At 45.7% G+C, this 24,064-nt stretch overlaps 1 long non-coding RNA gene across 1 annotated transcript in view; it reads left to right on the top strand.

Annotated features, from left to right (window-relative positions):
• The first annotated feature begins 38 nt into the window (after nucleotides 1-38).
• LOC148119118 (uncharacterized) overlaps nucleotides 39-24,064 on the top strand; it is a 39,263-nt gene continuing 15,237 nt past the window's right edge. The window contains exon 1 of the long non-coding RNA XR_015735458.1: nucleotides 39-120. This is a non-coding gene — a long non-coding RNA (uncharacterized LOC148119118). The remainder of the gene's footprint in view (nucleotides 121-24,064) is intronic.

Here is a 24,064-nt window from a genome sequence, read left to right as displayed (position 1 = left end):
AGCGCACCGTAAAGCGCACGACAGCGTCGCAAACAAAACAGCGCCGAAGCCAGACGATCGGAACCGAGAAACAGCGCAGATTGATCGAGCCGGGCCGAGCCGAGGTTCCGGAGACACGAGGTGGGCGGGGCGCCGTGTCCGGAAGTGGGGGGGCGTTCTGGAGGGCGGGGCCCTGTGGTCAGAGAGGGGGTCCACCTAGTCTTTCCTGGCCTGTGCAACATAGGAGGGGAGAAGGTGTGGTTTTTAAAGCCAGTGAACGCCATCTCTGGGAAGTGGGTGGCGCCAAACCAGCCCAGTAAATATTGCCTACATTATGATTTGAAAAATGGGTCTTAGATGCTAACTGGCTTAATAGAACATTCTTGATGGTTCATGGTGAAATTATATGCAAATAAAAACAGGTTTCTCATAAACAGTTTACATTTCAAGGCTTACTCCTAATCTCAGAGATGGGATCCTATTGCTAATAAGTGTTTGTGCATGGTTAGGTAAACGAAAATCTGGGCGGTACCTGGTGCTAGGGATGCAGAGGAAAGCAGGTATCTGTGATTCGAGACTAGCCTGGTCTGCATAGTGAGTTTCAGGATACCTAGGATTATATAGAGAGACCATGTCTCAAAAAATAATAAAAAGGAAACAAAAATCTGAGAAAGTGTCTCAAGAAATACTCATTTACAAAATCATTTGCTGTACTTCTTTTTTCTTTACCCTGACGTAAGTAAGATGTCCTTGTCCGAACACTGGAAAACCCTGGAAACTTCCTTACATACCAGCCTCTTGATTTTGGTCCCCTGTGATCTGATTCAGATGTTCAAAAAACACCACTGCCAGCTTCCCATGCGCGCGCGGAGCTTTCAATTTGCTTGCCCACGAAATTCTCAAGGAAATTTTGAGGAAGGGGTGCTGAATACAGTGCAAGTTTTAAGGACTTCTTTAGTTCACTGTTAAACTCTTAGAGAAGTCGGACCAGTGAGTGCTACAATCAGCAGAAAATGTAACTTGGCAAATGGGGGAAGTGATTCAAATTAGCTCTGCTCTTATTATAAATCAACTAACTACATTCTCTTGGAGCCCTTTTACATTGTAGGCTCTATTTGTGACAGCTAGTCTACAATGCTAACACTGATTTGTGCTAGTTATTCAGTGTCACATTTTATTAATAATTTAATTGTTAATAATGTAGGAGTGTCTCAAGATGTTTTAAAATATAGCATGTTACCCCCAAATAAAACTGCTTTTCTATCAAGATTAATGTGGTACCAAGAATTTCTTTCATGTTCCCATTCTGTATTTGTTTCCAGGGCTTCTATAGCATAACCACAAACTGGGTATGTTTTCACAGTAGAAACCAACTTTTATCTCCCTTCCTGAGGCTGAAAATCTTGAATCTGGATGTCAGCTCAGCCATTCACCTCTGAGGCATCAAGAAAAGAATCCTTCCTTGCCTTGTTCTTGCTTCTGGCATTTACCCAAAGTCCTTGATATCCCTTTGCTCATAGCTACGCCGTTCCAATCTCTGCTTCATCATTTGGCCTTAATTGTGTCTCCTCTAAGTTTTTCTGTGGCTTCCTGGTAGGGAAGGCTGTGCTCTGGGCACTGTATGGTTGTTGCTGTCAGAGCAGCTGTGATTACCCACATGAAACCCTCACAAGACTGGATCCACTAACATTCCCTTGTGGAAGGGAGAGTGGGCCCATGCAACTTGTGAAGGAGTGCATTAGACAGATGCACAAAGCACTGTTCCTTCCCCAGGGTGTACCCTAGTTAATGCTTGTTAGAATTATGCAGTGTGGTTGCTTATCAGTTGTCTATGCTTGCTATGGAATAGTTAACTGTGTAAAGATGTGTTACGTTTGTTTATGCGGCATTTGTTTAATGATGTAAGGATGTGTTACATTTGCTTTACCTTGCCTGTCTAAGACACATGATTGGTCTAATAAAGAGCTGAACAGCCAATAGTTAGACAAAGGAGGGATAGGCAAGGCTGGCAGGCAGAAAAAATAAATAGGAGGAGAAATCTAGACCCGACAAGGGGGAATGAAGAAGAGAGAAGAGAACGAGGGAGAAAGAGAAGAAGACACCGGAGCCAGCAGACACAGAGGTAGGACAGATAGAAAGAAAGGTAAAAAGTCCCAAGGCAAAATGTAGATGAAGATAAACAGGTTAATTTGAGTTGGACAAAAAAGCTGTCCAGAAGTGAGCAGAAGCTAAGCCTGAGCATTCAAAACTAATAGTGAGTCTCCATGTCATGATTTGGGGGCTGTTTGGTGGCCTGAAAGAAAAAGCCTGGTATATATGATTCTATGGATTATCCCTTCCCATGCTCCCTTAAGTATCCACTCCAACTGAACTCCTTTGACTCACCCACCTAAATTTGAGGTCTGGTTTTGGTGCCCTACCTGGGGTGAATAGATAGAAAAGGCATGAACCATAAACAGGGATATAAAAGAACCAAAGATGTATCTGAGAGGAGCTTTTGTGTTGTTTCTACTGTGGGTGATCAGACCTACAACTGAGCTGAGCCGCCTGAAGGTGGGGCAAACCCCAGGGAATCCAGTGCGGCTCTTTTCCTCTGTGGTATGGACCAGCATGCTTTGTTGCTGCAGTAGCAACTACATTTCCCTGGCTGTTTCATTTTCATGCCCGACATTTCACCATACTGTATGTGAAAAGATCCACCTAAGGTTGCTCCAATGTAGTGTCTGTGTCTGTGAGGAGAATCCCATAATAGCCATCTTCTTCTATGCAGTACAGAGCGGGATGCTTCGTTAATGAATGGGGATACACAATGTTGTTTAATGACTTATACTCTAAAGTATATATTATAGCCACAAATGCCGCATGTGTTAGACAGGATCATAAACAGAATGTGACATCAATTGCATGGTCCCTGTTCAGGACATAAGACATGCAACTAAATATAACCCCAGTAGCACAGACACTGAGAGAATCAATTAATAAATGGGACCTCCTGAAACTGAAAATCTTCTTTTCTGTAAAGCAAAGGACACAGGCAACAAGACAAAAAAGCAGCCTACAGAATGGTGGGAAAAGATCTTCACCAACCCCACATCAGACAGAGGACTGATCTCCAAAATATACAAAGAGTTCAAGAAATTGGTCATCAAAAGAACAAATAATCCAATAAAAAAAAGTGGAGTACAGACCTAAACAGAGAACTCTCAACAGAGGAATCTGAAATGGCTGAAAGACACTTAAGGAAATGCTCAACATCCTTAGCCATCAGAGAAATGCAAATCAAAACAACTCTGAGATTCCATCTTACACCTGTAAGAATGGCCAAGATCAAAAACACTGATGACAACTTATGCTGGAGAGGATGTGGGGTAAAGGGAACACTCCTGAATTACCAACTACTTTAAAGGGACAGGGGCTCCCTCAGTTCTGAGGGTCTCAGAGCAGTGGGCACCATGTCTGGTTACTGGTTTTTACAGCTGTATCCATGGTTTGGGGGCAAAGTGGCTGCGTGTGCTGATGAGCTCATCTTTGATGACTGAGAAACCTTGCATCACATTGCAGTGACTGTCAACTGAGTCACAAACCCCAACTCCTTTCTGATTTGCTGGCATTTTGTTGTTCTTCTTCTTATTTTATTTATTATGCGTACAGGTGTTTTGTCTGTCTGCATGTCTGAGTGCCACATACATGCAGTGCCAGTGGAGACCAGAAGAGGGCATCAAATCCCCTAGAATTAGAGTTACAGACAGTTGCATGCCTCAATGTAGGTGCTGGGAATTGAACTGTGATCCTCTGGAAGAGCAGCCAGTGCTCTTAACCTGTAAGTCATCTCTCCTGCCTGTAGTCAGACGTTTCTTGTCCCTATCACTTGGTCTCAAATAACCACTCAGAGGCTTACTATTTCTTATAAATGCTTGGCCAATAGTTCAGGCTTGTTACTAGCTAACTTTTACATTTAAATTAAACTATATTCTTAGCTTTGCCACATGGCATATTCATTTCCTACTCCCTCTGCATCTGTTTGGCAACTCCTGACTCTGCCCTTCTTCACATTTCCTTAATTTGGTCAGCCCACCTATACTTCCTGCCTAGCTACTGGCCAATCGGTATTTTACTAAGCCAATTTGAGTGACAAACCTTTTTTTGAGACAGGGTTTCTCTGTTTAACAGTCCTGGCTTTCCTGGAACTCACTCTGTAGACCAGGCTGGCCCTGAACTCCTGCCTGAGAGATCCTCCTGCCTCTGCCTCCCAAGTGCTGGGTGGGATTAAAGGCATGTGCCACCACTACCCAGCAAGGCTGGATTTTTTTAAATTTGACTGACGATGCCCATTTTCAAGGTTTTTGTTTGATTCTTTTTCAAAGTCCCTGCTTTTTGTTGATTTCTCATTCATTTCCTGCATCATCCTTCTAATTTCTTTTAACTCCTTATCTCTATTCCAGTGGCCTTTTAAAGTTTGTGTGTTTGTTTATTTGGTGTGGAGGAAACTCATGCATTATTCGTGTATGTTCAGGGGACTGAGGACAGCTTGAAGGAGTGAGTCATTTTGCTCTTTCCACCATGTGGGATGCAGGGACTGAACTCAGGGTGTTGGGTTTTGGCTGCAAGCTCCTCTACCAGATGAGCCCTCTACCAACTCTCATCAGAAGTTTTTGTAATAATTCTTTAGAATTTTTTTTTGGACAGGATTTCTCTGTATACTAACCCTGGCTCTCCTGAAACTCGCTTTGTAGACCAAGCTGGCCTCAAACTCAAAGAGACCCACCTGCCTCTGACTTCTGAGTGCTGGGATTAAAGACATGAACCACCACGCCTGACAATTCTTTAGAATCTTTATTGAGCAGTTGGACAGTCTGTTTTGTGTATGTGTGTTTTCTTTTATCTTACAAGACAGTAATTGAAATTGTTGTGTCTCCTTGAGTGTGTGTGTGAACACATTTATTGTGCTTGTGCTTTGAGATTCGTTTCTCTGGTGGGTTGAGATTTCTACCATGTTTTTGTGGGTGGTGTTCTTCTAGAGATGTGCCTTGGGGTGTCAGCTTTACTTCCAACTGGGTGTTTCAGTGCTGTCTCCCTTTAGCTTTGCTGGATTTGGGAAAACCCAGTGCCTATGGGACCCATGCAACAGTCAGGATGGTCTAGCTGGCTGTTCAAGCAGCTATGGTATAAACAGGAAAGTATGTCAGGGGAATCCTGAGTGACTGTTCCTACGATAGAAACTGTCCCTACTCGGCGATAAGAGATTCCCAGGGGCTGTTGGTATGAGTTTATTCCCATGACTCCTCATGGGAATAAGAAGCAGCGTCAGGAGCAACAGCACCCCCTTGTGGGTGGTGCTCATACCTAGTCTTAAGCTCAAACAAGGCACAGTGGTAGCTGTGCTGCACTATGCTGGTGACTGGCAGCAGGAAGTGTAGTGTCCCCGTGTGCTGCTTTCACGGGAGAAGACAGACCTCAGCATCCCCGCAGCTCTCCAGACCTCCTTTGGCTGTGCACCCTGGGGGTAGTGTGACACCAGAGGGGCACTGCTGGAGACAGAAGAGGGATCAAATGCTCTTCCCTCGCCCTGTCAGCAGCATGCATGGAGGATGGTGTGTGGGAAGTGTATGGGTGGTGCCCATCAGTCCTGGCATAGTGTGGGGCACATTCAACTTGTCTCCACCCTGGTCTCAGAGACCAGGTTCCCAGTTCTCCAGGGTGGCACACTCCACGTCCCCCTGTGGACTGCAACAACTATCTCCTACCGTGCTGGGCACCCAGTGAGTTTAAGTCAGAGTAACTTTGCTGGACCAGTTGGGTTTTGAAGGCAGCTACCTTCTGAGCCAGTGCAGTGGGATATGTAAGCAACCCAAACTCAGACAACAGTTCCTTCACCCTGAGAGTGGCTGAGACGGGATGCTGCCTTTCCAAAGAGTGACAGTGAAGACCTCAAGTTACTGCACTCTGGATCGCAAGCTGGTGAGGATGGGGAAACCTGCCAGGAGCAGTGTTTGCCCTCGCCACTCTGCTAGAGTTTGCTGGGACTCACTCATCCTTAGAGGAAGACACCACACCGCTGGCTGTGGACAGGGAGTGCTAGATACCTTGCTGGGCGCTCTCTCTCTCTCTCTCTCTCTCTCTCTCTCTCTCTCTCTCTCTCTCTCCCCCCCCCCCCATTTTTTTTCTTTTTAGAGATAGGGTTTCTCTGTGTAGCCCTGGCTGTCCTGGAAATCGCTCTGTAGACCAGGCTGGCCTCAAACTCATAGAGATCCACCTGCCTCTCCCTCCTGAGTGCTGGGATTAAAGGCATGCACCACCACTGCCCGGCAGGTCTAGGGATCTTACAAGTCCCTAATATCTCCCAGATTTCTGGTGTTCCCCCACAGCCACTCAGCTTAAAATGCAGCTATACACTTGTTTTGGTGGATGTTTTGTGAGAAAGTCTCATGGAGTCCATGCTGGCTTTGAACTCACTGTGTAGCCGAGATTCACCTTGAATTTTCTCCTATCCTCCTACCTCTACTGTAGAAGGCCGCAACCACACTCTCTACCATAGATGGCGCTGCACCGCCAGGTGAGCTAGAAAGCTCACACGTGTTGGTATTTTTCCACTACTCCCAAGGTATCACCTGGGACTGGGAGCAGTTGACCAATCCAAGAATGACACGTCCGAAGCAGGGTCTGTTTCCTATATAAGGGATGGGTTCCATCTTATCTGGGTCTCCGCCATGTGGCTTATGCTCTAGCTCCCAAGAGACATAAAGCTTTTCTGCAGAAGGATCCTATGTGTACCGCGTGGTTCTTGCTGGCGAGACGGTAGCGCGGGACATCTGGTGCCGAAACCCGGGAAGAAAAAGAAGAACTTTGCACCGCCGGAGACCCCTTGGACACAAGGAGGATTCAGAACTGCAGGCATGCGTGCTCAGAGAGGTACGTTCTAAAGTCCAGAGAGCATATCAGAAACTGAGCAGCAGTGGGAGGTTGTGCGCACACCCAGATAAGTTAAAAAATGACCCTCCGGTAAAGAATGGGGGAGACAGAAAAGAAAATAAGTTAAAAAGGACCCCCCAATGATTCTAGAAAGTAAAAATGGGGGAGAAGGCTGATTTACAAGGTCAAAAGCTTTATGTTATGTTATATGTGTTGTCTTTTATGTACTGGATAGGAGAAAGATATTTAAACTTAGAAACTGCTAAGGATATGATGTTTTGGGAAAGAGGTTCTGTTTTCGTCTCCACAGAAAAGGAGAGCCTAAGGGTGTACTTGGGATTTATGTGGTTTGAATCACCGAGACCTCCTGAAATGTTGTAGTGTATACCCCTAAGAATGCAACGGCCCAATAACAGCAGGAAGCAGCCAAAGAGACTAAACGACGCCCAAATTCCCTAAAAGATTAAATGAGGTCCTTTCAAGCCTGCTTCTCTGAGTTCAGCTTTGCTCCATGCACCGGTTTGGGCTCGGAGTGGGTGCAGCTGGGGCTGGAGGGCAGCTGGAGCGGAGCTTTGCTCTGTGGCTATGATGGGAGGCATATTGCGCAGGCTCGGTTGGTGCCTGGCCTGGAGGATGTCACAACAATGCCGGGAGTGAGAGCGGTGCCACAGGCAGCCGGGCCAGAGGGCTTACAATGTACCTGAAACTATGAGGGTCTCTGAGGCTAAAATGGCTCTGGTTCCATTTGGCTATGCTAAACTATGCTGACTTCAGGCAGGGCTGGTCGTAATTATCATGATAAAAGCGCAATTAAGGTTTAGACGCAGTAAACAGGCAATACCGTATTACATCTACATAGTGCGACTTAAGTTTTTAAGAACTACTTAACATTTTAAGAACTCAAGTCCTCCTGAAAGATTACTGTGTATACGCTTGGCTTGTCTGGTGTTTCAGGATCCGCAGGGAGATGGATGCGAAGGGCCCTTGGATTTTGGGGTGATTGGGTCGTTGGCTGGATCTGTGAGAGTTTATAGCCGCTTTTGCTGTGGCACAGGTGTTGAGAGTTTGCTAGTAGGGAAGCGGCCCTGGTCGCCGCCTCTCCCATCGGCCCCTTGAGCCGCAGCGGCTCTGGCGCGGACCTTGAGATGTTGCCGCCTGTGCCGCCTCAGTCTGAGTGTCGGCTCCCGCCACACTCCGCCACCAACACAGCCTCAGAGAACTAGGCTAGCCCCGCGGGGAAGGCAGGGGCGCCTGGGGGTGGAGCCGCCTGGCCTGCTTCCTGGCCTGGGACACGGGGATCCATGCAGCGAGCAGGCCCAGGGCCGCACACAGCCCTTGGATGGCGGGCGGGCTCTGGAGCCCGAGGCCACCGTACCAGCAAGGAATACAGGAGCCAATAAATCTTAAACCTTATATCAACAAACAGGGCCTGGGTTTTTCCTAGGCGCCACTGGGACAGCACGGCCTATACCATAAAAAACAGAGACCCTCAATCAGGTATCTACCACAGTGGCTACAGCCCTGGATCAGCAGGCTACCATAGATACATCTATTAGAGGTGAAATAATGGTTCTTAATCAAATAATTGACCTAGTACAAAAACAGGTGGATATCTTATGGCAGCTTGCCCAATTGGACTGTAAATGGAAAACTCCAGCCTTATGTGTGACCAATGTACCATATGAGAACTTTATAAAAGTGGCTAACTTGTCCCGAGAATTGTCTTTGTATCTTGCAGGAGAATTTTGATGATTTGCTGTCCTCCTTGAGACGGTCCATCGTGACAATCAACTCCATGCGAGTGGACATAAGTTTGGCCGAAGAATTCCAGTCCTGGATTGTGTCCTTCATCCCCTACTTCAAAGAATGGGTGGGGGTTGGAATGTTTGGAACAGTCCTATGCTATGGAATAGTGTTTCTCCTCTGGATGGTCTGCTGACTCTAATCCCAAAGTCATAGGGACAAAGTGGTTTTTGCTCAGCGCTGGCTGCCCTGGAACAGGGAGCCTCTACTGATGTGTGGTTATTTATGTTAAAGCAGTAAGGTTTAAGCCAACCAGCTCCTGCACCCCTAGGACAATGGTCCATGGCACAGGGTGGAGTGCTTGGCTTAGCTAGCCCTGAAGGTTGTCGAGCTTAAGAGCATCGCACAGAGAATGACCCTCTCTGAGAGATAAGTCGCTCTGCTTAAGGGTTTCCTGCCGTATATTCCCTTTCCCAGAAAATTGGCAGAGGGCAGGCCGGATAGGTTCCAGGTGTCATGAGCCTAGGGACAGATTCCATGTAAGCCCATTTTAATGTTTTCATTTTGGGAAGTGCGACCTCTATCTTTACCTTTTGAGGGAGTTGCCTTTCTGCAAAGAAGTAAAATTAGGGGGAGATGTAGAAGGCCGCAACCACACTCTCTACCATAGATGGCGCTGCACCGCCAGGTGAGCTAGAAAGCTCACACGTGTTGGTATTTTTCCACTACTCCCAAGGTATCACCTGGGACTGGGAGCAGTTGACCAATCCAAGAATGACACGTCCGAAGCAGGGTCTGTTTCCTATATAAGGGATGGGTTCCATCTTATCTGGGTCTCCGCCATGTGGCTTATGCTCTAGCTCCCAAGAGACATAAAGCTTTTCTGCAGAAGGATCCTATGTGTACCGCGTGGTTCTTGCTGGCGAGACGGTAGCGCGGGACACTCTACCTCCTAAATAGTGGAATTGCAAGTTTAGGCAGTACTGAGGATTAAACCCAGGATCACATCCCCCCACCCCCACCCTGAGTCAGGGTTTCTCTGTGTAACCACTCTGGCTCTCCTGGAAGTCACTCTATAGACCAGGCTGACCTCAAACTCACAGAGATCCATCTGCCTCTGGCTCCTGAGCACTGAGATTAGAGGTGTGTGTCACCACCACCCATGAACCCAGGGCTTTTTATATGCTAGGCAAGCACTCTACCAAGTGAGCCACCCCCTAGTCCTGCCCCCTTTTGCTTTCTGTTAGTGCTCAGCACTTGCAACCATTTTGAAAGTCTCCTATGTCACACTGAAACAGGATCTCTTTAAAGGTCGGAGGTAGAAAACAGATCAGTGGTTCCCATGAGTTGGGGATGGGGGAGGCGGAGAGAAAGGTCTGAGCAACCCTGAAGGCTTCACATAAGGGAGCATTGTAACGACAGAACTGTGGCTGTGTCTATGCGTGTGATAAGTTCTCAATTACGCACCCACACTGTGACTGCCAGTTTCTGAGTGACTATATGCTGCTGTTCTAGACGGTGCTACCATCGAGGGAAACTGGTTAAAGTGTGTTCTACACATTATTCCCTAACTTCCAGTAAATTTAGGATTCTTTCAAAATAGACGTTAAAATAATCTGGCAGCATTATCAAAGCGTAATGTTAACTAAAGACAAAAAAAAATATGTAGACTAGTATGTGTCTGAATATGTGTGTGTGTCTGTTGTCCAGTCAAAATGAAGCAGCAATGGTGTAGGACACATGAATCCAGTCTCGAGGCCGTTAGTCAGGGCTGACACATCCCAGCTGAACTCCTGAACTGGGTCAAGCCACAGTTTCCTGAAACATTGTTTCCTAACCCCTGCTGATCTTCTGAATTGCAGTGCTCTTCCCCAAATCACCCAGAGACTGCCCACACCCATCTCCTTACTTACCAGTGGCTTAACTTTTGCCACAATTATAATTTCTATAATAGGTGAATTAGGTAATTAGCAACCCCCAACCTCCTGTGCAGTTCAAAACTATAAATACAGCTCTACTATTGAGAAAAACCACAGAGAACATTCTCTCTCTCTCTCTCTCTCTCTCTCTCTCTCTCTCTCTCTCATGTTTTCTCTAAAGGCATGCCTGTGTACCATGTATGTGTCGGTGCTTGCAGAGGCCAGAAGACAGCCTAGATCCCATTACAGATGTCAGCAAATGTAAACTGCTACATGGGTGCTGGAATCGAACTCGGATCCTCGGCAAGAGTAGCCAATGCTCTTACCCGCTGAGTCTTCTCTCCAGTGCTAAGATGCGCATAATGGTGCGTGCTCAGTTAGAGAGCATAGTAGAAGAGAGAAAGAAAGCAGATAGGAATGCTTCCGGCCATGCTTGGCTTCTTTTCCCAAGGAAAGTTTTTGTTGTAGCCGCTAGAAATAACACTTTGGAGGTGCGTTGATATGGGGACTTTCCCTTAAGGGCTCCAGCCCCATTCAGTTCCCTGGAAGAGCTGCATTGGTGTTCTGTCTACAGGCCGATCAGTCCCCGAGGGCTCTGGGACTGCCGCAGACAGCCTGTATTCTCTCTGGCTGTCTTTTGACCCTAACAGCTATTTGTCATCCTCATCTGTGTCTGATCTAACATCCCTTTCCTTCCAGGTAAGCTGCTTACAAAGGCTTGCTAAATTCGGTGTGCCGCCAGCAACTGAAGGCTAAAGGTAAAGCCAGATAGCACCCGAAACCTATCGCAGGGACTACTCCACTTTGCCTGAAGCAGTGTGGGTGGTATCCACCCCGATGAGTTTGGTTTTGATTTGATTTTGAAGGACTGGGGGTTACATCCAGGGCCCTGAGCATACTAGACAAGGCTCTACCACTGAGCCCTACCCTCAGTAAAGTGTTGGTAAATACATTGGTTGTGACTGTATTTTGTTCTAAGACTATAACGTATATAACATAGTGGAACATGTCATTCGGGTCAACCTGAATCCAAATTCCTTTTCTGTTTTGTTTTGTTTTGTTTTTTTGAGACAGGGTTTTTCTGTAGTTTTGGTGCCTGTCCTGGAACTAGCTCTTGTAGACCAGGCTGGCCTCGAACTCACAACAATCTGCCTGTCTCTGCCTCCCGAGTGCTGAGATTAAAGGTGTGCGCCACCACCGCCCAGCTGAAGCCATATCCTTAGATTTGCCTCAGAACAGATAGTGAGCATTTTCATGTGTTTCGTGTGTTGGCTCTACGTTTGTGTTCTTTTCAAAATCATCTGGTTTATTTTCTCCTGATGTGATTGATTGAGGTATTTGTTCTTGGGGTGTTTAATTTTTCATTCTTTACATGCTCTGTTTGGTTATTAATCCCTGTTAAGTCTCAAACCTGGAACAAATGGCTGAGGTGCCTGTTTAACATATCAAGGCAGACCTGTCCATCAGGTTCTCCCAGCATCCCTCAGTCCTCCTGTTCCAGCATCCTCCTGGCTGGCATGCCCCACCCTCCACCTCAAATTCTTCAGCCCAGGGCCTGGGCTTGGCCCTTCATTGCACTCTCTCCTCTCTCTTTCCCTCTCCCCTCCAGCTCAGTCTGGTCATGTCTACTCTGGACTCTCCCTGATGTCCCTGCCTCTGACTGTGCTTTCCACATATCTGCAATAAGCTTTTCTCCTCCATCCTCCTAAGAGCAGTCACGTCCTTTCCGTTTTATTTCTTTTTCCACTCAGTCCCCCACTGGATGAACAGCCAACAAAGAACTCTGCTATTGCTTCTTTTGATGCGAAGACCCTTTCATTCCCTCAGACCCCCTTATTGTGTTTGTTTCTCCGCTGTCGAAAGCCGTTCAGAAAGTCCCTGTTTATAGAAGTGGTGCCCCCTGGTCTTTGATGGATTTTGAATCTTTCTTCGCACAGGGTTAGAGTTAGGGACCTAGTCTCATTCTGGCATGGAGGCTTCCAGTTTTCTCAGCATCATTTGTTGAAGTGTTCAGGGAACGTTTGCTGAGACTCTGATGAACGTCGCTGTTTATTTCTAGATCCTCTATTCTACAGACCTACATGATCAATACCTTTTCAAGATTGCCTCAGTCTGAGTCTGTCACCAAACAAGGCCTGTTTTGCACACCCCCATCCCAGCCTGCTCATCACTGAAACTTCAAATTTGACAGAAGAAAAGCCCATTTCAAGACATGCCAGTCCTTAGGAGGTGGGACCAAGAACCTTAACTCTGCCTTCCCAGACTCATAGTTTCAGGGATACAAGGATTTGTGGGATACAAAAGCAGGGTGGATTGAGACATGGGGGAACATGAGACAGTCTGGGATGTTTGTGAGCACAGTCAAACTCCGTGGCATTCTCCTGGGTCACGTGTTCAGAAGCCGGCAGCATTGGTGTGCTCCGGGAATGGGTCTCTCCACTCTCTGACCTGAAAGGCCACAGACTGGGCACCTGTGAAGGTCCAAATGAAGGACTGACCAAGTTGAGATGAAACAACAACCTAGCCACCAAGGTCCTGAGAAGCAACGTACACACTCATTACTGTAGTGACTCCACCTTTGAGTTGTTACCACAGCAAGGGGAAGGGGAGCACCCTGGACCTACCTGACCTCTGACATTGGTGATGAAGCTAGGAGAGTTAAAGCATAAGAAGAGCTGGCGGTGTTGCTTAGCATTCCTGAAGCCCTCGGTTCAATGTCCATTGCCATATAAACTAAGCATCGTGGCACTAGGGAGGTAGAAACAGGAGAATCAATAATTCAGAAGCATTCTGGGCTACCTAACAATTTTGAGTCTATCGTAAGGTACATGACCCTGACTTAAAAAAGAAATTCAAGTGAATCTAAAGTGTTCAGTTAAGTTCCCCTCCATCTTGTGTTCTCCTGGATTGCAGTCCTCCGTAGTCCTAGATAGACGAGCCTTTTGTTCTCAGCTAGGCGGAAATGGTCCCAGTCAACAATGTGCACACACACACATAAGCACTTCTAGTTACATGAAGTGAACATTTTTAAGTGGATGCTTGCGTTCTTTCCACCTTCGTCTGACTTCTAAATGAACATGTGTTATATTTTAGGTTTAAAACAAAACAAAACAAAACACTGAGGGCCAGAGAGATGGCTCAATAGTTAAGAAAATTGGCTGCTCTTCAAGAGGACCCAGGTTCAGGTCTGTTAACTCCTGTTCCAGGGGATCTGATGCCCTCTTATGGCCTCTTCAGATACTGAATGCATGGGGTACACAGACATACATGCCGGCAACTGCCCACTCACATATAGTACAATTAAATACATCTTTAAAAAAGAAATTTACAAGTGGTGGTGGTGCACACCTTTAATCCCAGCACTCGGGAGGCAGAGGCAGGTGGATCTCTGTGAGTTTGAGGCCAGCCTGGACTACGAAGAGAGTTCCAGGACAGCCAGAGCTATATTAAGAGACCTTGTCTTGAGAAACAAAAACAACATAAATTAATCGAAAAAGTAGAAATAACTGCTGTAAGTATGTGATAGGAATTTGTCATCATCCCCCCCACCTCCAGATATTAACGGATTAGGAGAGGAGGTTCAAAGACTAAAAGACTGTCAGAGACAGAGAGACACACCAAGTATCTTTTAAGCAAGAGTAGGCTGACCTTGAACTCAGAGCCGCCTGCCTTTGCCCCCAGAGTGCTGATATTAAAGGTGTACACCCCCCACCCCTCACCCAGCCAAGCAAGATATTTATTGAAGGTCACCAGCAAGGGGTGTCTGAAGCAGTTTTAGCCCCACCTCCACTTTACACGACAAAGCAAGGAGGAAGCAGCGAAGCAGGGGAGCTGTTGGGCCACAAGACTGAAGAATAACAGCTTTGGTTAAAACAGGACCAGTGGGGTATGCAGGCTGGTGAATACGCGCCACGCCGGGGAGATGTGACAGTTGTCTGGCTGCCTCTGACCTCTGGATGGTGAGATGTGACAGTTGTCTGGCTGCCTCAGACCTCTGGATGGCAGGAATGTGTTCTTGTCCATTGCCCTGGTTAGTGTTACACCTAGCCCATTATGTGCCAGGAGGAAGAAGAGAGACAACACTTATGGGTGCTGAAGATTTTAATAATTTACCACATAAGTGGGTCACTAATGGATTGGGGCAGGACAAGGATTAGGAAGGGAGCCTTGTTTTTCCTGACAGCCCCAAGCAGAGGCAGAAGCGGGGTTTATAAGCATAAAAACCACAAACATTTGTTGCCAAGTTACAGTTACAATTATCACCAATCAGGAATCAAAGATTAGGGACTTTCCTTGTGGGTACCATCATTGTCAACCAACAAACAATGCAAGTTTTTCAGTCCAGCCAATCAGATTCATTTGTCCCTTCTGTTGTTAGGAGTGACCACAATCTTTCTAGAGAACTAAAGATGCATAATGACCATTTCTGTGGTTTGGGGAAGAGGTGGGTCAGTCACTGGAAAGTTCTCAGCTCCCCCAGGGCTTGGGAACCTGAACTCTATTTCACCCTGAAGGTAAAATGGAGTCTGAAACCAAAATGTCAGTACTCAGGTCAAGGTGTTTTTATGCCTGCTTCGTTCAGATAGCTTTAACTGAGCTAGAATCATCTGGGAAGTGAAGCTGCAGACTTGTTCATAGACCAAGCTGATCTTTGCATGTCTATAAGGAATTTTCTAGTCGACTCTAACACTCAGAAGGCAGAAGTAGGTAGATCTCTGTGAGGCTAGCTTAGTCTACATTTGAGTTCCAGGCCAGCCAGGGCTACATAGTAAGAGAAGCTATATTTTCTTTAAAAGAGAGAGTTTTTGCCAATAAATACTATATACAAATAAAAACTATAAACTTTCATGTGTCTACAAATGACATTCATATAAATGTCAAAAAATAAGTTTCTGGAAAAATTCTTAAAATGTTTTCTTACTAATCAATACTGGGATTTTACAAAGGTTTATTGTAATGATATTTTGTTTATGTGTTAAGAAATAAAGCTTGCCTGAAGATCAGAGTACAGAACTAAGCCATCATAGTCCAGGGAGTGGTGGCATACACCTTTACTCCCAGGAGACAGAGGCAGAGGGATTTCCATGAGTTCAAGGCCACCCTGGGACACACAAGATTGAATCTGTCCGAAAGAGAAACACAGAGGTGATCCCAGCACCTTTAATCCCAGACTAGGGAGGTGGAGACAGGAGTGATGTGGCTGGAGGATTATAAGGCGGGAGGAGACAGGAGCCATGCAGTCTGAGGTTTGGCAGAGAGAATTGCAGTCTCAGGACGCAATCTGAGGACAGGATCGCCCCTGCAGTCTGAGCACTGATAGAGGTAAAAGGTCTCTCTAGTGGCTGGCCACAGTGCTTCTCTGATCTTCAAGAAAGCTTTATTTGTTAAAGCATAAACAAAATATCACTACAGTATACCACATCAGTAAAATATTTTGATATAAGCATAATTTTGCATAATGCATAAAGAGTATAGCTTTAGAATGATATAAGAACAAAACAGAGACGTGGTAGTTCTTCTGGGTGTTTATGCCTGTGTGGGAGATGGTTGCTATAAATGACAGCCTTTACTCAAAATACAATGCATGGGCTGGAGAGATGGCTCAGCAGTTAAGAGAACTGGCTACTCTTCCAGAGGTCCTGAGTTCAATTCCCAGAAATCACGTGGTGGCTCACAACCATCTGTGATGAGATCTGGTGCCCTTTTCTGGCCTTCAGGCATACATGCAGACAGAACACTATATACATAGTAAATAAATAAATCTTTATAAAAACACCAATGTACATAAAAAAAAGTAAGTGATTAAAAAAATACAATGCTCGAAGGATCAGTGCTCATCAGCGTGTCTATGAACTACTAAATCTCAAAATACACGTTTTCCCTTGTCACAGGGATTGTGTTCAAAGACACCCCTCCCCTTCCTGTGAATGAAGTCCCATAACCTAATGCTGTTTTCATCTTAAACCCCTGTCACCGTGGTTGTAACTTTTGCAGCTTTTGGTGGTACACACCTTTAATCCCAGCACCCAAAGGCCTGTGCTGGGGAGTGTGTGGCAAGTGGTAGAAAATACAGTGGCCTATTAGAAAGAAGTTAGATTACTGGATGGGCCCTCGGAGAGGGTATTGGGGAGACCCTATTTCTCCGCTACAGGGTAAGCAGGCCCCCTCTGTCAGGTGTTTTCGACATGATGTGTTGTCCCATCAAAGTCCTAAGACAACAGGGACAAAATGGCCATAGACTCTACACCTCTGAAACCTTGAACCAAGGTGCTCTTCTCCTCATTGGAAGCTGATATTTCAGCTTTTTTATTTTATTAATATTTTATTTCAGGCATTTTGTCACAGTTATAGGGAAGTTAACACACACAGCAAAGGTAGGAGGGAGCAGAGCCAAATGAGACTTCGTCACACTGCTTCGAACGTCAAGCAATTCAAAATAGTTTAATAATTTCTAGAGTTCTCCTCTTAATATTCTCAAACTGTAGTTGACGAAATGTTTGTGAACTGCAGAAAGCCGAAGGTTGAACAGAGGCTATAACCGCACCATCACAGCTTAGCAAGACCACCAAAGGCCACAGGTGTTTTCAGTCTCCCTCCCTGCCTGCCTCCCTCTTTGCTCCCCCCAAATCTGGACCACTGGGAGCTATTGCCACCTTAGAGGGGACAGCAAGAAGAGGCAAGCTTGGGGGCTGCCGTGGCGTGCCTTCAGCTGCCTGGCTCTGTTTGAACACGTGTTGCGTGGCCTTCAGTTCCGTCTCCGTGGTGAGATGCCAGGATGCAGCGTCCTCTGAGAAGCCTTGCAGAGTTTAGGTGTGCAGGACTGCCCAGCTTAACTCTTTGAATATGGCTCATCACTATTGATGGGTAGCCTTTTAATTTATTGACTCATTCACTCCCCTGTCCTGAAAAGAATGCTCCATGAGAACAGGGTTCTTGCGTGTCTCCGTTACATTCTTGCCTTGGCATTTGGAAGTGTTCTGGAAAACCAACCGTCCATGTTCAATAAACAGCTGCGGAGTGGAGCTGAATAAGTGGCCCTTCATCACGGCCCCGGGCTTCACTGCTGTGGTTCATCTTAGGGTGGTTCTCGGAGCTTCGCACTAGAATCACCGGAGGAGTTTTTGGAGAAAACACCCCAAGATTATTATGTCAGAATGGGGGTGTGGGACAGTGGTTGCCGATGTTTCCGAAGCCCGTTCTCACCACTAGATGGCAATCGAAAATGGTCCAATCTCACCAACCTAGTCCTTCAAGCCCAACCCTCCCTTAGCCAACAACGAATTCGTTATTTCCCGTTCGTTTATTTTGAAATCGGGCAAACGCCAAATGTCAACCGCCACTGATGACTATGTGACCACTTCCAGCACGCAAACGCCAACCCCCACATCCTATCCTCGAAGCTGGTGTGCAGGAAATGTTTTTGAACAAAATTTAGTCCCTCCCAACCAACCCCTTTCCTTAATAAACATTTTAGGCATCCAAAATATAAACATCAGTATGGTAAGTGTCTCCAGGTAAGAACCAGGAGTAGAAAGAAAAGTGTGTCCTCCTGGGTGTGCCCCCTCGGACTTCTCTTCCAACTCCTCCCCTTCTGTGAACTGTCTAATTCCATATTTGTTTAAGAGCCCCAAACTCAAAGCTCAAAACACCATGGCGTGGGAGCTTCTGTCGTTGGTCTTTCTGGTACCATTTACTGACCTCCCCCTTCAATCCTCTATTTAAAATAATAAATATGTAAACTTTTAAAATATAAACCTACACCAGTCCTGGTGGAACGCACCTCTCATCCCAGCACTTGGGAGGTAGAACTCTGTGAGTTCAAGGCCAGGCTGACCTTACACAGCAAGTTCTAGGGCAGTCAGGGCTACACAGTGAGACTCTGGAGAGAGAGAGAGAGAGAGAGAGAGAGAGAGAGAGAGAGAGAGAGAGAGAGAGAGGTAATAAACTTATATTATCTGGTGGGAGAGGTTGGTTAAAGCTCTCCTGGTTGATGTTGGAAGAACTGAAGTGGGAACCAGGGAAGCCAGCACTGATCACTTATACAGTGTGCACAATGAGGCCCATTTGTATCATTGCACCTCCTTTGTAACAAAAGAGTTTTAAGAGTTTACAGTTCAACTGAGAAGCCTGCTTCCCAGTCCAGCATGCCCAAGGGCATATAAAGCACAACAGTGTTGTCTTCAGAGAAGCATTTGAAGAAAAACATTTCATTTACCCTAACTATTCTCTCGGAATTGAGGAAGGTCACAGGCACCCGTGTTCTTCCTCCCCACATTTGTAGGCATTCCAAATTCTCTTCTTAAGAAATATAACATGGGGCCAGGTGGTGGTGGCACATGCCTTTAATGTCAGCAGGTAGAGGCAGGCGGATCTCTGAGTTCAAGGCCAGCCCGGTCTACAAGAGCTAGTTCCAGGACAGGCTCCAAAACCCTGTCTTGGAAAAAAAAAAAAAAAAGTGTTCCCGTGCCCATGTCACAGAGTCACAGACTTCATACCCTCACATAACCTTAGCTGAGACCCCAACAACCTGGATTTTAAAAGACCATCTTTTGTCTTAAACCAACAATAATAACAAAGCACCCCAAATGCCCCACTTAATCTCAGCACTCAGGAAATGAGAGAGTTTGAGGCCAGGTTGGCTACTCAGTCTTGTTTTGCCTCAACAAACAAACCAATGGTTTAACTAGAATTTGATCACCTTGAAGGAGAATCCCGTGGACAGTTACTCAGCTCTAGTCTAGGAACCCGAGATCATGATGCCCCAGCTAACTTGGTTTAACTTCTGTTAAACCGCTTGCTTGTGCAAAACATCCCCGGTAGCTGCCAAGTGAAATACCAGGATGTGGTGCTTGTCTTTAAAGACCTTTACCCTAAATGCTTGGCTCTATACTTTGGTCCCAAACCTGAGGGTAGTGCCAGCCAGCTGGCATAAAGACTTTCAATGGACAATAAACTAAGTCTAAGTGTCATCTCTGTGGGCTCCCTGTAACAAAAGAGAAGGGAAATATTCCTGAAAGAGAAGCCCAGAAGGCTCTGGGTTTTCCCAGTCATAAAAGGCCAACTCTCTCTCAACTATTCCCTCTTCTTCCTTCACTCAGCCTGGAGGCGCCCCCTTCCCTGGCTGATTCATTTGCAGTTGGCAATAGAGATCATTGCTTGCAGGCAGAGGACATTTAAGCCACAGAAATCCTTTAAAAGAGAGCATGCAAGTACAGTAGATACCAGCCTACCAGCCTTCAAACTCCAACACAGGTTGAAATGCTTGGAACCACAGGTGTGTGGGAAGTGACCGTTTTTCAGATTTGGGAAGGTTTGCGATAGGCTTGTCTCAGTTTTATTGCAGAGATAGAAGGCTTGCCTCCCACCTGCCCTGGAAGAACAGACATCTAAAGGTCAGCATCCATTCCTCCTGATCCACTGTACCTCAAGTCTCAGAAGGATGACCCAGGTGTGCCTGTCAGCACACCTCGGCTGCTAAGCAGAAACCCCACCGACAGTAGCCGTGTGACCTGTGCAAGCTGTAAATTGAATGGGATCTTTCCAAGGATGTATCTCACATAAAGTTCTACTTCCTTGTTTGACATTTAACCTCAATGCAGAGTCAAAAATGAGCATCTTTCTAGAGTTTAACCTGCTCAGGATATTTAATCTGGGCTGAGAATTTATTAGGGAGAGATATAGAATTAACTAAACAGGAAACTTCATTCCTTGCTCCTTTTCTACCAGAAAGAAATGTTTTTCATAGTTGGGCGGTGGTGACGCACACCTTTAATCCCAGCACTCGGGAGGCAGAGGCAGGTGGATCTCTTTGAGTCTGAGGCCTGATCTACAAGAACTAGTTCCAGGACAGGCTCCAAAGCTACAGAGAAATCTTGCCTCAAAAAAGCAAAAACAAAAACAAAACAAAACAAAAGAAAAGAAAAAGAAGAAGAAAAAAGATAAAAAAGAAAAAAAGAAAGAAAATGTTTTTCTTTTGACAAACACACTTAATGTAAGAACTCTGAAAGTTGAATTTAGGTGGGTAAGGGACAGCATGTACTGTAATCCCAGCTACTCAGAAGGCTGAGTCAGGAATATGAGTTTGAACTCTAGACGGGTTATATTTATGTGTCTCTCAGAAAATCCTACCTTGGGCTAGAGAGATGGCTCAGAGGTTTAGAGCACTGGCTGCTCTTCCAGAGGTCCCAGGTTCAATTCCCAGCAGCTGCATGGTGTCATGATGGCTCATGACCACCTGTAATGAGATCTGATGCTCCCTTCTGTCATGCAGGCACACATACAGAGAGGACACTGTATACATAATAAATGCATATTTAGAAAACAATTTAAAAAGAAGAAAAAAGAAAAAGAAAATTCTACCTCAGGCCGTTTTTCCTCTTCTGCTATCTTGGGTTGTAGCCTGAGGTGGAAGTTTTGCTTTGCTGAGCAGTATTGTCAAGAAGGAGTGTGGTGGGTTTGAAAGAAAGTGGTCCCCAAAGGGAGTGACACTATTAGGAGGCGCGGCTTTGTTGGAGTAGGTGTGGTTTTGTCGGAGGAAGTGTGTCACTGTGGAGGCGGGCTTTGAGGTCTCATTTATGTTTAAGATACAGCCCAGTGTCTCATACTACCTTCTAATCTCTGTGCAAGATGTAGAACTTTCAGCTTCCCCTCCAGCCCCATGTCTGCCTGCACACCACCATGCCCCACCGTGATGATCATGGGCTGACCCTCTGAACTGTAAGCCACCTAATTAAATGCTTTCCTTTTGTAAAAGTTGCCTCGGTCATGGTGTCTCTTCACAGCAATACAAACGCTAACTAAATCAGGGGTGTTGTGTGGTGAGGTCAATATGAAAAGGTTTGGAACTCCTGGAGTGGAGGATTCCTTCTTGTCTCTCTGTGCTGTCTTTCCACCTGAATAGGGCAGGCCTTCTCCAGAATGAGAGCAGGGGATTACTTTTATGACTGGTCTATTAGTTAGGGTTACTATCGCTGTGATGAAACACCATGACCAAAGCAACTTGGGGAGGAAAGGGTGTATTCAGCTTATGCTTCCACATCATAGATCATCATCAAAGGAAGTCAGGACAGGAACTCAAGCCAGGTGGGAACCTGGAGGCAGGAGCTGATGCAGAGGACATGGAGGGGTGCTGCTTACTGACTTGCTCTCATGGCTTGCTCAGGTTCTTGATCACCCAAGCAGCATTGGGTATGGGGTTCCATCTCGAGTAGTGAGTTTCGAAATCTAATCAGATAGTGGTTGGTTGCTCCCACAAGCTTTGTGCCACTACTGCACCAGCATATCTTTCAGGCAGGACACTCTTGTACGGGTTTGTAGCTGGGTGGGTTTAACCTTTTTCCTTTGGTAGCATGCAGAGTACCTTCAAGTACCAGGAACATTCCTTTGGGGTGGAAGGTACCAGCTTGACTTCTTTTTGTTCAGTGAACTGTGTAAGTATTATCTTCAGCAGTAGGGCCTTATATCAGTTCATGGAGAATACTGGCAATAGCCTGGGTTGTTTGGAGGTTCCCATGAGACCCCTTTGGCCAACAGCTTATTTGCAATCCATTCCCAGTACTGAAAACTTCATTTGTTGAGATGTCCAACTGAGGCTATGTATCTCCCATTATTTGGAGATATAAAGCGATTTCATTTAGGTCTCTTTTATGTCTATCTCAGAAAGTTTCTACTGTACTAGCATTCCATATGACCTGTAAATGACCCGTAGTTTTTTCTCTGTTCCTCCCCATATTTTCTTCCTTGTTCCCCTTTATACTCCCCTCCCTGTTTCAGTTCAGTGCCCCCTCCTCCATCCATAGCTATCTATTCTCTTTCTCCTTCCTAAGGGGATCCATTCCTACCCACTAGTCCTTTACTCTCTACTTAATCTGTTGTAATATGGATTATAGTTTGCTTATCAATGACTTCATAGCTAATATTCACATATAGGTGAATACATACCATATATGTCTTTCTGGATCACAGTTACCTCACTCAGGATGTTTTTTTTTTTCTAGTTCCATCCATTTACTTGTGAATTTCACGATTCCATTTTTTTAAACAGCTGAGTAATATTCCATCGTATAAATATACCATATTTTCTTTATCCATTCATCTGTTGACGGACATCTAGGTTGTTTCCGTTTTCTGACTGTTATCAATGGAGCAGTAATGAACATGGTTGAGCAATATGTCTGTAGTTTGTAGTTGGATGAAACATCCTTTGGACACATGCCCAAGAGTAGTATAACTGGATATTGATGCAGATTTATTCCCCTCTTTTTGAGGAACCACCACACTGACTTCCATTGTGATTGTACAAGTTAGCACTACTACTGGCAATGAATGGGTGTTCCCCTTACTCCACATTCTTGCCAATATGACCTTCCATTTGTTTTATTGATCTTGGCCCTTCTGATTGGTATAAGACAAAGTCTCAGAGTAGTTTTGATTCCCTGATGAGTGAGAATGTAGAACATTTTCTTAAGTGTTTCTCAGTCATTTGAATTTCCTCTTTTGAGAATTCTTTGTTTATATATGTATGTATATATATATATATACAGTGTGTATACACACACATACATACATACATATACACACACACACATACACACACACACATACACACACACACACACACATATATATATATATACCCTATTTTTAAGTTGGGCTATTTGTTTTCTTGATGTCCAGCTTTTTGATCTCTTTATATATTTTAGTTATTAGCCCTCTATTACAGTAGTTCTCAGCCTTCCTAATGCTGCAACTCTTTAATACAGTTCCTCATATTGTAAATATCTGATATATAGGATATCTGATATGCAACCCCAAGGGGGTATCTTTTGCTGTGTAGAAACTTTTTAGGAAAACTGAACTCTTTGGGGACCTGCTTCCTTGTCAGTTCAGTTGGATGAGGTAGCAGTTAGCAGAAGACGCTCCATGTGGGTTTGTTCTGACATGATGAGGCTCAGCACAGGAGCTCAATCTGCAGCAATGACGTCCTATAGCTTCTGTTTTTCATCCCCCGGGCCATGAGAAATGGTAGGAAAGGATGGGGGTGCTGAGAATACTGGCAGCCAGCCAGCAGGAAGCAGCGCCTATCCTGGATTCTGCTCTCGTCACCGTCGGGGAGGATGCTGGGAGTGGTGTGGGGTTAGTTTCTGCTTAGTATGGAGGAAGCGGGGCCTGGCTGGGAGGCAACGTGATTTGTACAGGGCTAGGTGACTTCACTTCTACCTAGATGCTAAGATCAGGCTCTATCGTGGGCGGCTCTGTGACAGCCACCTTTGGCAGGCAAGACCCAGGCCGCTAGCAGCTGCAGCCCAGACTAGACGGCAGGAGCCTGCTGGAGAGGCTGGCAGGCCACAGGCAAGCAGGCTGGCCCAGGCTCATTTCCTCCTTCCCAAAGCCCTCTGATTCCAGGCACACACATGGCCCTTTCTATTTTTATCTCTTATTTCTCCCTTTCCTTTTCACCTCTGCATGCCCAGAGGCTGGCACCGTTCTAGCCAATCCTACTTGATGCTTAAATA

Source organism: Myodes glareolus, chromosome 18 (genome assembly GCF_982192425.1).
Source record: "Myodes glareolus chromosome 18, mMyoGla1.1, whole genome shotgun sequence".
Classification (NCBI taxonomy): domain Eukaryota; kingdom Metazoa; phylum Chordata; class Mammalia; order Rodentia; family Cricetidae; genus Myodes; species Myodes glareolus.
This window is presented reverse-complemented; position numbering and strand designations above follow the sequence as displayed.